The following is a 15,378-nucleotide window of genomic DNA, read 5'->3' as shown; positions in this document are numbered from 1 at the left end:
GGGCTTGATTTTCCATTAGCAGAAACTAAAGTGCTGAAAAGAGACTAGGCAGAACTAATACAAACTGAAATCAACAATTATAGGCGAGCGCATACACACTCTTTCGTCTCCTCTCTCCCGTAGTCTATTTTGGATAGAGAACTTGGTGCTTGGAAGGCACCTATTTCTTCTTCTTCTTCTTCTTCTTCTTCTGAACTTCGGTCTTTAAAAAGGAGCTGCAATTGTCTCCACTGCTAACCACCTCTTTGCACCCAATTAGGAATTTCCTCTTTCTATTGTTACTGTCCCCATTGTGCACAGAAATATGGAAGGTACTCTTTTTGTTTCCTGATGCAGTGCATGAGCTGATCCATTAATCCATTTGGCTATATATATGTATATATAAACCCCTAATATTAACTGCTCATCCCGGGTTTTAGAGCATCTGCCAGCCCTTTAGTTTTCAACTATTGGTTCAGGGTGGTTCCTCTTGATGAACCACGTTCAAATTATGGACCACTTGGAAAGAAGGGGGGGGGAGGAACCCACTAATTGCAGCCATTGCAGCTTAGGTTTTTGTTTTTGGTCCCTGACCCCCAATCCCATATTTTCACATTCACCCATGTCAGGACTTCCATGATTAAACCGGCTCATTTGGCAACTCTGCCCATTATCTTTAAAGCACACCTTGTCCGTATCACTTAAAGCCAAGGAGGAAAAAAAGCTGGCGAGATAGTTGCCAAGTGAGCTTAACTGAAGTACACTCATTGCTTTTGCAAGTATAAATATGACTTGGAATATAGCACTGTGTTCCATTAGCTCAGGATGTGTTTCTAGGAGCATGCGGATAAAATGTCTTCAGCTTTGTAACACAACAAACCCTGTTAATTTTCTGGTCTTTAATTTCCAGTGGATGGCATATACTGCACCCACAGGAACTTGACCTGCTTAACTCAATGAATCACATTTTGAAAGAACACAACAGAGCTGGAGAAATACCAAACCGTGGAGAAATCATTTTGCAGCAGGCTCTTTTACAATAGGATAAAACTTGTCGGGTTTGAGCCTTTCCAGGAAACTTTCATTTGGACTGTAGCAATGACTGATCAGTATATAAAAATTCACTCTCGTTCTTTGTGGTTTGCTATAAGCAGTGGTCTTAGTGAGATGCTGTTACCAAAGCTGGGATATCTTTCATAGTCACAGTGATGTGGAAAAGTACTATTGCAATTTCTACTATAGGCTGCCAGCCTTCTCCAACCTGGTGCACATGGCACTCCATAACTTTAGGGATACAGTTCCCATCATCCCTGACCATCGGCCAAGCTTGTCAGGTGGATGACAGTTATAGTATGAAAGATGAGGAGGGCACCAGTTTGGGGAACCAATCTAGGGCCTAGACTCAAAAGGCAGTGTGGCTGAACACCAGTTGACTATGGACAATGCTCAGAGATTAGAGGAGCTGTAATCCAGCAACATCTGAAGGGTCAAAGGTTTCTCACCCTTGTTCTAGGGCAGAGTTTTCCAAACTTGGGTTGCCAGCTGTTTTTGGACTACAACTCCCATCATCCCTGGCCATTGGTCCTGCTAGCTAGGGATGATGGTAGTTGTAGCCCCAAACCAGCTGGGAAACCCTGCCTAGGGAATATGAATAAATGAAGCAACCTCATACTGAATTGGACCATGGGCCCATCTAGCCCAAGACTATATACTCTGACGGGCAATAGCTTTGTTGCAGTCTCAGCCCTATGATCTGAGATCCATTAAAGGAAGATGTCAAGGACAGAAGCTGGAACCTTATGTACATAAAGTATGCATTCTGCTTCTGGGCTATGCCCCTTCCCTAAGGGAGAATTCAAGTTCACAATCTCATGGGCGGAAACATACTTGAAACTACAAACTGAGTAGTGTTGCATTTAGTCCTGTTCTCAGATATGAATTTGAATTCATCATTCAAGAAGGGGATGCTTACCACCAATTTAGACTGACTGAAGTCACAAAGGGGCGTGGGGAGAGAATAACTAAAGCATAAAATGAGATTATTCTAACAGCTGTAATTACATAATTACATTGCCATTTGAAATGCATACCCTAACCTCTGCACTTCCATTTAGAAGGAGTTTTAAATACTCTATCTTGACTGCATTCCAATTTATTGCATTGATGAATGTAAAGATCCCTGCTTTAAGATCCTTCTGTACACTACATGTACATGTACTCCGCAAGTTTATGAAATTTTAATAATCAATTAAATACCCAAATATCTGTAGGCTTGGGTCTTTCCAAACCACACTTCTGGGAAGGGAATGTCAAAGGGAAAATCTTTGAAACAAGTGAGACAAAACTCGTGGGAAGTTTGAGAATGAGGTAGAGATATTTTGCCCATTTCTAAGGTAGTCCTGACATTTTGGCACTAGAGTATATTTTCATAATCTCTACAGGAACATTATGATAATACAAGCTGGGGATCTCCAATAAATTGTGCGAGGGGAATTACTAGAAAATCCCTCTTCAATAGCAGAATAGTGCACTGCTAAGTTGTACTTACAGTCGTCCTATTGAAATTAATGGACATAACTTAGTCATGTTCATAAATTTCAGTGAATAAGACTTAGTTGACTTACCATCCCTAAGATATAGAACTAGTTTCCTGCTCCCCTAGCCCTGAACTTCAGTAGTCTAGCCTTATAGTAAAATTGCTTTATCATGTGACTACTAAGGTTCAAAGCTAGGTGAGTATTAAGCAGCTCACCAGGCTCCAAACCTGTGTGGGGTGTATTCATCTCTGCCTCCCTGTAGTATGTATGAGTCAGAAGGCATAGCTGTCAAGTGTCCCTTATTTGAAGGGACAGCCCCTTATTCCAGCACCATGTCCCGCTGCTGCCCCTTATTGATGGATGTCCCTTAAATGATGTCCCTTAAATTTCAAAGGAAGCAGCTCCTCTCCCTCCCTCCCTCTCTGCCGGCCAGGGAGGAGGGAGGCTCCAACTGTGTTGCTTGGCTGTGTTGCTCACCCAATAAGAAGTCTAAGAACGACTGGGGGGTGGCGCCTGCATGCCTTGTGTGTGGCTAGTTAATGCAAGCTGAGGGGGCTTTTGAATGCTGGCTGCCATTTTGTTGCACGTGCTGCTGCAAACTTTGCAGTGCAAAGCCAGGCCGGGGAGCCATCTTAAGTTGAGGCTGCATAGGCCTTGTGGTGCATGTGATTCAGATTCTATTCAGTTGAACCTCTGGTTACAAAGTTGGTTGGACAGTGTTCTCGAAGCTACCAGCATGAGTTTGACCAGACTGCAGGAGGACAGGAAGACTGGAGTGCCTGGTGAGGCTGCAGGTCCCTTATTTTGGCTGCTGGTCCCTTATTTTCAAGGCTGCTGGTCCCTTATTTTCAAATCTGTAAGTTGACAGCTATGGTCAGAAGGAGTCAGCAAGAAGGGTTCAGAAAGCAAGGGGGGGTTTGCGCTGCCAGATCTTATGTTATACTATGAGGCGACATGCCTAAGTTGGCTAAAAGACTGGGTCAACTTAGAAAATACAGAGTTACTTGATCTGGAGGGTTTCGATAACCACTTTGGCTGGCATGCCTACCTGTGGAAGAATAAAACGAAAGAACACAGGGGATTTAACAATCACATTTTTAGAGGACCGATAATAGAAGTGTGGGAAAGATATAAAAACATATTGGAACCGAAAACACCCCACTGGTTAGCACCACTCGAAATAATAAACAGGAAAACTATTAACATGGGAGGTAACTGGGCAACATACAACCAACTAGTGACTAAAGTAGATGGGAAATGGAGAATCAAACCCTACGAAATGATTAGAGAATATGTGTATGACTGGTTTAGCCACCAACAGATTAACCAGATGCTTAGTAAAGACATTAAAGAAAGAGGGTACGTAGACAAGGATTCAAAATTCCAGACGGAAATAATAAACAACAAGGTGAAAAACATATCTAAAGCATACAGGATGTTGTTAGACTGGAATTTGGGAAATGAGGAGGTGAAATCAGTGATGATTCGTTGGGCAAAGGACGTAGGCCACAGTATACAATATGAGGACTGGGAAAGACTATGGAAAGATGGGTTGAACTTCACAGCGTGTACGGCGCTAAAAGAAAATGTCATGAAGATGTTTTATAGGTGGCATCTGACACCTGCAAAACTTTCAAAAATGTACAAGGTGAACAATAAGTGTTGGAGATGTAAAGACGTAGAGGGAACCTTCTACCATATGTGGTGGGAGTGCGGAAAGGTAAAACAGTTCTGGGAAAAGGTATATACAGAACTGAAAAAGATATTAAAGTACACGTTTATAAAAAAACCAGAAACTTTCCTATTAGGAATATTACAACGAGAGATAAGAAAGGAGGATTGCAGAATGGTATACTATGCGGCTACGGCAGCAAGGATCTTGATAGCTCAAAGATGGAAACAGGAAGAAACCCCAACGATAGAGGAGTGGAGATGCAAACTAACAGAATATGCAGAGCTAGACAAATTAACAGGAAAGATCAGATATATAAAAGATCAAGTGTTTATCAGAGACTGGGGAAAATATGCAAACTATCTGGAAAATATCAGTAATGGACAAATAACGCTAAGGGGGTTTAGAGATGTATTGTGATAGATTAAGGTTATTGTATAAGGAAAATAGAGAACAAAATTGGACACAACGACAATATAAAATGTGAAACGTGTGACTTTATTTATTTACTTCGTATGATTTGCGGCCAGGCTGAAGGAAGTCCCAAAAGAAAGAAATATGTTATGAAAAAACTATGGAAATAAGAACTTTGTGAGCTTTTTTGTTGTGATTGAGAATTTTTGCTTTTCTTTTTCTCTTTTTTGTTTTTCTATTTTCTATGCTTGTGTTTTGTGGATCTTTTGTGCGTATTTTGTCTTTATGGAATAAAAATAAAAAGAATTTGCAGAAAGCAATCCAGGAGGCAAAGACCTGGATGCCATATCATGAGTGGTTGATACAAATGGGCAGTGCCATGTACCTGGTCTCCTGACAGCAGAGGCACTGCTACTTACTGGGCAGGAAGTCAGTGTGTGTGTGGGGGGGGGAGCCTATCTGTTTCTCTTCACTGATTGCTGCTAGTATGGGTGTCAGGAATCGCTGATGATTAGCCCTTGTGGTGAAGCACAGAACTGCAGCTTTTCAGTGAAGAACCTTCCAAGCTCTAGACTAGCTCCACCCACCTGATTGGCCATCTCCTGGGCAGGAAGTAGCATAAGAGTTCTTCCTGTCTAGGTAGCGGTGTTCCCGAACAAGTGGTTTTTTGTCTAGGTCTTGCTGAACAACTGGTGTGCTTCTGGTCTTGCTCGTTGGTTCTGCCTCTTGGTTGACTCTCTGATCCCAATTGCTCGTTGGCCCTGACTCCTGGTTCCCATCTCTGCCGCTCATTGCCCTTAGCAATGGAAAAGTTTGGGGTGGAAACTGAGGCGTGTGTGATAAATTAGGACTGGAGAAACTGTTTTTTCTGTCCATTTTGTTCATAGGATTTATACTCTGCTTTTCAAGAAGGCCATCCACAGAGTGACTTACACATTTATTTAAAAAATACAAATCCAGCATCTATAATAAAACATACAGTTAGCAACAACAATAATAAAATCAGAAGTAGCATAAAACAACAATAAGAAACCTCCATTTATAACCCCACATTTAAAGCTGTAGAGAAGAACTAGGTTTTCAAGGCACTCAGATATACAAGAGGAGAGGGGTGCCTGATCTCTAGAAATTGAAGGTGATCTCTAGAAATTGAAGGTGACTTCAAGTATTCAGAAACCACTGCCAGGCTCTTGGGCATTCCAGCTTTGCTGCCCAGCTTAGAGGCATGATCAGAAACCATGCCTTATTCAGTATTAAAAGGAAGGGAAACCTGTGACTCGCCAGATACTGTTATTGTTTGGTAACAGCTTTATTTATTTTTAAAAATATTTCTGTATCCCGTGTACAGAGAAACAAGAAATGTAAACAAACCCCATAAGAATAACAAATAAAGGAAATGACAATAGATTATCACAATATTGTGTCTACTATAATCAAACTTTTCAGATGCGGTTGGACTTTATCTCTCATATTCTGACATCTGGCCATGCTGGCTGGAGCTGATGGAAGTTGAAGTTCACAATATCTGGAGGGCCACAGGTACCCTCCCTCCCCTGCAGTATGAGAAGATGCAAATTATTCACAGCAAAATGTTGCAGGGCTCTCGGCAGGCTAGAACAGGAAGCTGACGTTGCTGTTCAGGGCTCGCAAAAACTTACATCTTTCCAAGCATCTTCCTCTGTCTTCGAGCTGCATTCTGAAACCTTTGCTTTTGAGGTTTCCAAATCTAGTTGGGCCTGTGATCTAGATATACGTTGAAGAGTTTTCCTGATAAGATATAAATACACATCCAGCCTTCACTCAATTCAAATATCCCTTTCCTTCGGAGTAATATTCACATGAATCCAGCCTGATAATGTTCTCCTGGCTTTATCAATTGTAGCTTCAAATATATCACACTTCCCACAGCCTTCTGGTGGGTCCCACAACCTTCAACCTTTCAGAGAACTTGGATGAATTCTGAGCTCAGCTTCAGAGTTATTGCTTGGGCTACAAATGATTCTATCAAATCCCTGGTTTCAAGTAGTCCTGTTAAATTCAGAGAAATTTGTGTGCATTATACAAAATGTGGCTCTTTCATGTGCTCTAAATTTCCAAAATCACATGCTATCTCACCTCAGACTGGAGTGATCTTAGGCAGGTCACAATGTTAGGCAAGTTCCCAAAAGCTATACAGTTCTACACTCACTCAAGTTCCATTGAACTCAATGAGCTTATGTCTGAACAGATACTTCTATGATTGTTCTGCCAGTCCCATCTTTGCACCATGGCATGGGGATGACTTATTTTGCAGGGTTTTCTGTAAGGGAATACTGCAGTAATGGATGTGAAGCACTTCAAACACTCTGAATCTATATAAAAGTGATGCATTATTTCATCTTGCATTTGTGTTTTATGGGCAACACATATTATGGCTAGCGCATTAGTGCTGTTTTCATGTCGGAAAACTTTTTCTGAAGTGTTTGCTTTACTATTCTGTTCACTGAAAAAGGCAGATTCAGGTGGGGGAAGTAGGGTGGAGAACTGTCTGGGAAAGGGAGAAAACTTTCATATACTACAACCTTTCCAAAAAGCTGCCTCAGACTGAATGAGACCATTGGTCCATGTAGCTCAGAACTGTCTGCAACAGCCATCTCCAAGCTGGTGTCATCCAGATGTTTAGAACTGCAACCCCCATCAGCCCCAGGTCAGGACAGGCCAATGGTCAGGACAGATGAGAATAGTAGTCTGAAACATCTGGATGGCATTAGGTTTGGGAATGCTGATCTATACTGGCTAAGAGTGATTCTTCATGATTTCCAGTAGGAGTCTACATGATGTTGGCATAGCTCTCAGCTGTCCCGGGACACCCCCCCTTTTTTTTGCACAAGAATATGTCGGTCATTTTGGGTGCCCTAATCTTGCCCTAAAAAAGGGCTTTTCTCGGGGCTGTGATTTCCTCCTTATTATCCCCTTTCTTGCAAATGGTGATGGGACTGAAGCTGGCAGAGACTGGCTTGCCGAAGGATGCCTAGTGAGTTCATGGCAAAGGTGGGGATATCCTAGTAGCTCAGTCCCTTGGCTACTAGGCTGCACCAGATCTCCAGTAGCTCTGCCAACTCATCAGAACAAACCGCTGCATTTTTCAGGGACCGTGTAAGGAAAACGCTTTATAACACATAACAAGATCTGGTCTCAGTTCAGAAAGAACTTAAGACATGTATAAGTCTGTTTCTCAGTGGGATTTCTGCAGTGCTAAAATACTGTCCTGTATGAGCTGGGGTTTGTGTTTTTTAGCTTACCACCAAAATCTACTGTATTTAATTGTATATGGAATTTGGACTTGATCAGCTAAAAATGAAAGAATTCTTAAATCTTTAAGTACAGAGTATTTTCGTTGAATCACTTGTGTCACAGTGTTATTTCTGACACTCCAAAGAAATAAAAATGTGAAGGATAACTCATAAAACTAGACCCTCTAGAGAATGTGTGTGTGATGCCTCTATCGGAAAAGGTAAAGGACCCCTGGACGATTAAGTCCAGTCAAAGGCGACTATGGGATGCAGTGCTCGTCTCACTTCAGGCCGAGGGAGCTTGCATTTGTCCATAGACATCTTTCCGGATCATGGTGCCAGCATGACAAAACTGTTTCTGGAGCAGTAGAACATTGTGACGGAAGCCAGAGCATATGGAAACACCATTTACCTTCCTGCCATAATGGTACTTATTTATCTACTTGCACTGATCTGCTTTCGAACTGCTAGGTTGGCAGGAGCTGGGACAGAGCAAAGGGAGCTCACCCTGTTGCTGGGATTTGAACTGCCGACCTTCTGATCAGCATGCCCAAGAGGCTCAGTGGTTTGGACCACAGCACCTCCCATGTCCCTCTATGACATAAGGCTGGCATATTGGCTCATAAGCTGTGCAATCTATGGTGACCCTTCTCTGGGAATTCACAGGCATTAAACAAAGTACAGGATGTGGCTTCACTACAGCTCCATGAGTATCTGCATTATGATATTGGAACCAACTTAAACTGTGGTAGGCGATATTCTCAGAATACTCACATATGCACAGGCATGGTAAAATTAACATTAATGGGTCTGCACCAAAGAACATGCTCTGTTAATTTATTCAGTGGCTTAAAACTATACCCTAATAATAATGATGATGATGATGCATATTAGATTGTCTTTTAAATATGCATTTGATAGGATTACATATCACTTAGTTGGGTGAAGGAATAAAGAGAATCTTTCTCACCCAATTTGATACATAATGTGAAGTTTTCTGAGATTTATCTCCTGTTTCCACCAAAGTTTTTCTTTTTTTTAACCAAGACTTAAAAGGCCGTGTCTCCTCCACTCTCTGGGCCAACTAAACAATAGATGTCCCATATAAGGCATGTTCTGTATTCAGTGCATTATAGGCCGTTTGCCTATTTTATTTTTATTTTTTAACACCTCATATCCCACCAAATTTTCAAAAGAAAGTCAAGGTGACTAACAAACCACCAATCATCACAGAGGTATTGAAATATACACTCAGTCCCCATTCCAACCCTGGTTATAAGATCAAAATATGAGTGTAAAGCCACAATAACAAATTCTAAGACAGTCACACCAGAATAAACCAGGAAAAGAAATGAATCAGCCAAATGTCTTTTTAAAGCCCCATGTTTTAACTAGCAACCTAGAGGCCTGGTGCCCCTCACTTGGTAAGGAGTTCCACAGGGCGCTGCTCCAACAGCAACAAAAAAATAAATATGGTTACCTGCAGCCATTCCTCACAGAGTTGAGGAATCTGGAGCAGGGGGCCTCAGCTGATGGCTGGAGCATGCAGAGAAGAACCTACAGAAGAAGGCAGCCCAGGTCTCAAGTCTTTGGGGCTTTAAAGGTTAATGCCACCTTTTGGTATTTTGTATTCTAGCCCACGGTAAGTAGTGCAGCCACATACCAAGGAGAACAGGACTTCTTAGGAGCCCAATAGTAGGGAGATTCCACTAGAAGGTTCTGCTATCAGCCTATAATGAAGAACATTATACCAATGGCTCAGCAGTACACCTTTTGAATTTCTGTAGATATAATGTAGTTACCCTGATAGTTAGGAAGTCACACATGACCCATATGCTGGCTGTGGACAGAGTACTGTTGATGTTTCTTTTTGCTGGATTAAACATTGGGGTCCTGTTGCCAGAATTTAGTTTGAATCTGAAGACATTGGATCCTCTTGATCCATTAGCTATGTTGGGGAGGAAAGAATACACCGCTTGTGACTGCAAGTAGTCATCACTGTTTTCCCCAACCCAAGTATCAGATTTCTTTCCACATCTGGATTTAGAAAATGAGTGCAGAAGGTAGAATAAGAAAAGAGCACTGACATTGGACAGCTGGAAGCTCTGCAATTTGTCAACATCCTACTGGAAGGCTTAGAAAGCTATATGGTGTGTGCCTTGCCAGTGATTCATAACCGACAATAGGTGCACTGAGATGGGGATGACGTTGATTGAAGACTGTGGGGCAAGACTTTTAGGATTTTTAAAATAATAATCATGAATTTAGTGTCTTATTTGGAAAGCTTTAGTTCTGCTTGTGCTCCTCTCCTCTCTTTCAACTGGGAGCTTGTACCAAAAAGCTTGCCATGCATCCGATGGCATTTGAAAGGCAGCGGTTATCTGAGTAGATCAATGCAGTTGGATTGAAGGCCAGAATGGTGCAGAAGGAAGAGAGCTGAAGGTGGAAGACTGTGATGCAATGCAGTTCTGTCACTCAGCTGTGAAGCTCGATGCTTTGGGCAAGGCAGGCACCATTTATCAGTGCTTTGTAGGGTAGTTGTGAAGATTCATGGCATGATGTAACTGGTTCATCCAATCCTAAACCAAATCTCTAGCAACAGTGAAAGTTGGAAGAGGGCTGGGTGAACTTAAAGAGTTTGCACATTGCAGTGTACACCCTAGCTTTCTACAAGCCAAGCCCAAATGCCACCAGAGTTTGGCCCTGGCTCATTAAAAGTTTGCCCTAGTGCCATCACTCCCAATCACTGCAGCAGCAATGCCTCCCCTTTCCCCCAAGCTTATCTGGCTATGGCTTCAGAGAGACCTTTCTGTTGGTTTCCATTTCTCCCTACTTGACATCTGGAATGCTGACATAGAGTCTCCAAGGCTAGTCCAATCTAGGGATGGTTCCAAAATTCTCTTCATCTGAATTCTATCCCAATTTTGGAGTTCCGAATGAACTGGTTTCAAAGTGGAACCAATGTATAAGGAATTCACTAACTGTTCCTCTTTTATTTTGGCACATGCACTGTGCTGCAGTTTTCTGTTACTTCCATTAATTCATGATTTTCTCCCCACACTCCTTAACACACGTGTTCAACTGAAAAATGGAGACTTCGCTGTAATTGTACACATAATGGGCATGGTATAAATAAATTGTTGTTGTTGTTGCTGCTGCTGCTGCTGTTGTAATGAAAAATAAGATGGTTTTTTTCTTTTTAATTGCAAAATGGTGGGTTAATAAAAACGAGGAAAACCTTCTTGTATCCTGTACACTTGTATGCTTTGGTAAAGTACCGCAAAAAGCAAACTCAATGCAACTGCGCGTGTGCTTGCACCATTGCCTTTGTGGGATCTTTTGCTAAGGTGCAAGAACTCATGAGTGCACCACACACAAAATAATCTTAATGCAATATTATTTATTCATTTCAAATATCCAAAGGGCTATCACATAGAAGAGGACAAAAGACTTGCTCTTTGTCACCTCAGTGGGCAACTCTGATTTCAATGGAGTTTAGTCATAGGAGAGTAGCTTGTGTCAAACATTCGGACAAACTTTCTAATAGTAAGAGCTGTTGGACAATTGAACCAATAACCTGGCAGTGTGGGAGGACAGCTCTCTCTGCATTGGAGGTCATCATTCGGAGACTAGATAGCCATCTGTTGGCAATGCTCCATCTACGAATCTCCCACATTGACCAGAGGCCTTCAGCTTCATGGTTCTGTTCCAAACATTTATATAGCACTTTTCAGATACCTTTCAAAGGTGCCTCTCAAAGCAGTTTCAGGAAAGTCATACAAAACATAATTTTTAAAAATTAAAAGCCTCTGCCAGGACAGAGGTTAACTTAAGAAGTTAGAGTAAGGAACAGTAACTATTGACCCAATGAAAGAATATAGAACTTCTCGACTTTGCTTAACCCTGGAGCAAATTACATGTCAGTAGCAAATGTTCGAGAAACACAAAAGTGATGCAAGCCAGCCAAGGAGATTGTGGGTTCCTCTTAATTATATTCTCACTCCTCTTTAATTTTCTTCCTCTCTGTACTCTCTACTGTTGCGTTAATTGACAGTTCTTCCTTGTTCCCCACCAAAACTGTGTCTCCGTGAGCTTTCTAGTCCCCCCCTTTCCTTTTTGACTGGTTCAATTTCTTGCTATTAATTCACCATAAGGTCCCAGGGTGGGTCACAGAAATCACATAACACATTCCAGAAAACCATTAAATAAAACAAATAATTAACACAGCACGATAATTAGAAGTCAGATAACAAAATCCCACCATAAATCAGCAGCCTCAACACAATATATAATTAGCAAATCAGTAACACAAAACCTAGTGGTTTCAAAGGCCTGTGCAAAAAAGGTGTATCTTTAGCTGCTGCCAGAAAAATATAACCATGGTGCAAGATGCTCCTCTGGAAGTAGATAGTTCTAGGGGTAAGGGGCCAGCACCAAGAAGACTCTCTCCCTTGCATCCATCCCTTGTACCTCAGCTGCAGTTGGGTCAACAAAGAGGGCTTCTCCTGAAGCTCTTAAGGCACATGTACTACTACTATTACTACTACTACTAATAATAATTTATTATTTATACCCCGCCCATCTGGCTGGGCTTCCCCAGCCACTCTGGGCGGCTTCCAACAAAACACTAAGATACAATAACCTATTAAACATTAAAAGCTTCCCTAAACAGGGCTGCCTTCAGATATCTTCTAAAAGTTCTTGCTCTTCCTCTATTCCAATTCTTCATCCATATTTGCTTTTTCTGGAACCATTACGTTCTCTTCAATTTTGTGCTTCCATGGGATGAAAGGGAGCGTAGATTTCTCAGAAGGAAAAGTATGTCGTTTTCCGTATGTATTTATTTTGAACTGTTTATTGCTCTTCATATTTATGTTAAACCATATTAAGAAACTCCCAAAAGAAGCCCAATGTGTGTGTGTGTATAAAATAAAACCAATCCAGCAGACCACACAAAGATCTGTGGACAACCGTAAACAATATCAACATTTTGTAAATGCCTGGGCAAACAGAAAAGCTTTGAATGGGCATCAGCCTCAAAATGGCTGCCTTACTTCATGAGGCAGAGCATTCTACAGAGCAGGTGCCATAAGGCTACAAGCTCTATTTCAAGCAGCAATTAAGTGAATCTGTGGACCCTGCAATACCATTGGGGCAGGGATCCGATTTTTCTCAGTGAACAAATGAGTCTGTAGGAGAGAAAGTGCTTTCTTAGGCACCATTTTGCCAATACTCATCTGCCCTGTGTGAGGCATTTTCCATGCCACTTATCTGTGTGTTTACTTTTCAGGTTCCAAAGAAGCGATAAACAGACAAAATGGTAGAAATGCTCTCCTCTTTGGCCCCATCCACCCTGCTGACAGGTCTCAGCTTCACTCTGTTGGGATGGCATGAAAATGGCCAGGAGCTTCACCAGAAAGACTCAGTTGGGGCAAGAAGGTGTTTCAAAGTGCATGTCCATCAGTTTCCTACTATAACATCCCTTTTAAACCAAGCATGCCCGTAGTTGGGCTGGTATCAAATTCGCATTTACAAGAAGTGCAAACATAAATACAGGGCTTATTTCAAAACACCCACAAAAATAATCTAAACCTTAATAATTCTCTTTTAGCATACACTGCTTGATGCACTCAGTGTGAATTTGCACTATAAACACCCTTGCAAACTATCTATAGCGGCTTGGAAGTCTCTCCAATTTGCATAAATATACCTCAAATATTTATAGATCACTAGATATAAATGTGCATTTAAAGATGACGACCAAAGTGCATTACAACAGAAAAAAGCTCTTACACATCTTCCAATTAATTCAAATAATTGCACGTTGGCTTATTAAATTACACATTAGATAGATAAAATACGGCTTACCGTCAGTTGTGAGCACTAAAACACTTTTAGAGAGAAGTGCTCCTGCCAAGTAGCCGGTAATAGCAAGGGTGGAGTTGAAATGCTGCTTTAAGATCATGGGACAACCAATATTAGAGTGGATCTTATGGACACAGACACTTTAAAACAATTTTTCTACCACTGTCAAATATTTCAGCTTGCCTTCCAACGTCTGAAAAGCTACAATACTCTGCACAGAAGCAGTCTGGGGTGATGGCGCAGTTGACAAGCCAAATCAGCCAGCTTCTCCCACGGAGTACTTGGTGGCACCAAAGATTTTGTGGCAGTATATTTTCCCACATATAGATGTAGTGCAGGTCTAGAGATCTGACTCCACACAATTTGTCCAAACACTGGAATTTTAAGGCTTTCAAAATGTGAAATATATTGGCAATGATGCAAGATTCAGTTTAAACAGGAGCAGACCATGGATGGGATGGAAAGAGACCGTTAAAGAGTATGGAAAGTGTTTCTGCTGGCACGTGGTGTAATGGGAATGCAGGAGACCTTTGTGTTGTGAGGAGTTAGTGTTATACAGCAATTGCTCCTTTTGTGGCCACACCTTTCCTTGGAGTGGGGGTCTGGGTGAGAGAGAAGCCACTGCTGTACAGCAGTTAGCCAGCCACATTTCTTGTGTTCAGGCACCTGCTGATAAAGTGGCTAATACGTTATCTATCACTTTGTCATGGGAAGCTCTTGGCAGGGCTTCAAGGTCAGCCACCTGTTAAAGGAGTGCTGGTGTCTAGTCACATAGTCTCTGAGAAGGTTTATGTTTGTAAGATATAAAAGGGGCTGGGAACTCTTCTCTATTAACCTCAGCATAGACCAAGACCATGGAAGGTGCCACATATTGACGATTACAGGAGTTACTCTCAGTGCCAGATTTACATATAAACTAAACAAGCTATAGCTTAGGTCTCCACTCTCTTGGGGGCACCCAAAAAATTTAAAGGGGAAAAACCTGGATGTACATTTCCAAAATGTAAGATAAAAAGCAAATAAAACCTACATACAGCAACAGTGTTTTGTGTTGTGTAGGCTCCTATGATGTACGTAATGGCCCACGCCTGCTAGCCTGCTCCCTAAAATATCACTGCTTTGCTCATTTCTCTATCAATTACTTTGATAAAATACATATTGTGTTATGTGCAAATGGCTTTAGATACCTATTAGGCCCATAAATTACCAGATAGCATATATTCAACACAAAAAACAGTGACAATGTTGTTGTTGACAAAGGACAGCTGGACATATAAAGGGCCCCATTACCTTCAGTAGCTTTGTTGTAAATCTGGCCCTGGTCGCATTACATGAGGTGGTTCCCAGCAACTGAAGTGATACAAGATGTCTCCTTTTTTTGCTTTGCTCTTGGTTCCTTGTTTTCTTCTCTAAAATCTGTTTATTAAGCAATGCATCCTATGCGCTCTTTGCCTTGTTTGAATCAAAAAAGAACATTTGATATTGGCAGAACAAATAGGGAAGTGATTGCCCTGTTTTCTCTAGCTACTATAGTCTCTTGTACCAAATCAAATCGACTGTGTTTGCAAAAGGTCTCTTGATGCCGAGGAACAACTTTTGAGTGTGCGTGATAGAGATGGGAATGCTGGGCATGGTCCTT

The sequence above is a fragment of the Podarcis bocagei genome, assembly GCF_964188305.1.
Source record: "Podarcis bocagei genome assembly, chromosome: 1".
NCBI lineage: Eukaryota > Metazoa > Chordata > Lepidosauria > Squamata > Lacertidae > Podarcis > Podarcis bocagei.
Note: the sequence above shows the minus strand (reverse complement) of the source record.